This window comes from Trachemys scripta, chromosome 1 (genome assembly GCF_013100865.1).
Source record: "Trachemys scripta elegans isolate TJP31775 chromosome 1, CAS_Tse_1.0, whole genome shotgun sequence".
Lineage (NCBI taxonomy): Eukaryota > Metazoa > Chordata > Testudines > Emydidae > Trachemys > Trachemys scripta.
The window spans coordinates 136143411-136145518 of record NC_048298.1 but is presented as its reverse complement, the minus strand read 5'-3'; the positions used below and the strand labels follow the sequence as shown (position 1 = coordinate 136145518).

At 46.5% G+C, this 2108-nt stretch overlaps 1 non-coding gene across 1 annotated transcript; it reads right to left on the bottom strand.

Moving 5' to 3' along the window:
• Positions 1-1559: 1559 nt before the first annotated feature.
• On the bottom strand, positions 1560-1678 carry LOC117871400. Its single transcript, XR_004644210.1, has one exon. It is a non-coding gene; the product is annotated as a 5S ribosomal RNA (ribosomal RNA).
• Between the last annotated feature and the right edge of the window lie 430 nt (positions 1679-2108).

Here is a 2108-nt window from a genome sequence, read left to right as displayed (position 1 = left end):
GAAAATCAGAGCAGGAGACTCCCTATGCAGAGATAAGCAGCATTATTGCTGCAGAGTCACAACAGAAGGGAAATCCCAGAGACCGATCCCCATTCCTTGCAAAGGAAAGAATCATATGTCAACTACACAGGGGCCTAAGACCACCCTGTGACGTTGTGCAGTCTATATGGTTTTATAAAAACTTGATAATAAGTCAATATAATGTAACTGAGATGGTTTTAGAGAAAATACGGTAATAAGTGAATGTAACGTAACTGGGATATGCTTCATGCAAAAGGTCTCTTGTAAGGTATCATTACAAAGCTTATAATCTACTGAGTATGATCATCTGATTTGTATAAATGTACCACTCTTGTATCCAAAACTAGAAATATAAAATGTAACTCTGAGGGCCTATTGTAATTGTGTAAAGTGTGGACCATTAATGATGGTTTGGAATCTTGATGACTCCCATTGTCTGCAGATGGCTGTATTTACCTGTGAGTCTTTCTGTATATGTGTGTGCTGGCAAGTGAGTAATGAAGTCTTGCAGTGACATGTGATCATGTCACCTGAACTGGAATCCATCTTTAACCTGGTGCTTTTCCAGTGAGGTGGGGGTGGAAACCCAGATAGACAAAGAGTTCCCGCCTTATGCAAAAGATATATAAAGGGGGGAAGAGAACAGAGAGAGGGAGAAGCCATCATGAAGAATCCCCTAGCTATCACCTGAGCTGCAACAAGAGCTGCACCAGGGGAAAGAATTGTGCCCAGGCCTGGAAGGTGTCCAGTCTGAGAAAAACTTACTGAAGCATCTCTGAGGGTGAGATTATCTGTATTCAGTTTGATTAGGCATAGATTTGCGCATTTTATTTTATTTTGCTTGTGACTTACTTTGTTCTGTCTGTTACTACTTTGAACCACTTAAATCCTACTGTCTGTATTTAATAAAATCGCTTTCTATTTAGTAATTCACTCAGAGTATGTATTAATACCTGGGGGAGCAAACAACTGTGCATATCTCTCTATCAGTGTTATAGAGGGCGAACAATTTATGAGTTTGCCCTGCATAAACTTTATGCAGGGTAAAACGGATTTATCTGGGTTTAGACCCCATTGGGAGTTGGGCATCTGAGTGCTAAAGACAAGCACACTACTGCGAGCTGTTTTCAGATAAACTTGCAGCTTTGGGACAAGTGATTCAGACCCTGGGTCTGTGTCTGGAGCCAGACGGGAGTGTCTGGCTCAGCAAGACAGGGTGCTGGAGTCCTGAGCTGGCAGGGAAAACAGGAGCAGGGGTAGTCTTTGCACATCTGGTGGCAGCTCCCAAGGGGGTTTCTGTGATCCAACCCGTCACAGTGGCGTAGTCGTGCAGGGTCTGTGCACAGCTGATTGCTTTGAGATACTGGTAGTGATTTTAAGTGAGTTTTAAGTGTGGTGGCTGGAGAACAGACAAAGTGGTTACTGACCTGCGGCCGCAACCTCCGACTCGGCAGGAGCGACGAGGGGCTTTCCGGCCCGTCCCCCCCTCTCCTTCCTCCCCAGAAAAGGAGAGAGAGCTGGCTCGGACCGGGAAAAGCTGCCTACGGCACCTGGGATTCCCAGGCGGTCACCCATCCAAGTACTAGCCAGGCCCGGGACGGTTTACCTTCCGAGATCGGACGGGATCGGGGGCGTTCGGTCCGGTATGGCCGTAGGCACCCGGCCCCGCACCTCCTCGCCCGCTTTCCCCTGCCGACGCCCGGGCCTCTGGGAAGGATTTTCAAAAGTGCATTGGCCATTGTTCCCATTGGAGTCAATGGTAAAACTCAAGGAAGGAAAGATGGTGAGCTGTAAATAAGTACTGGGGTCACACGTTGGATGAATAAGATTAAAAGACACATTGAAGAGCTACCAATTCAGTGAGCATCATCCATCCTGTGCACTGAATGAGGCAGGAGTCCTGGGGAAAAAATAGTCTGAGATCATCTAATTAAAGACTGCAACATAAACCACTGACTTCCTGAGGAAACTACAATCCATCGGTGATCTTCCAGAAAACACCATCCTGGCCACTATGGACGTAGAAGCCCTCTACACCAATATTCCACACAAAGATGGACTACAAGCTATCAGGAACAGTATCCCCG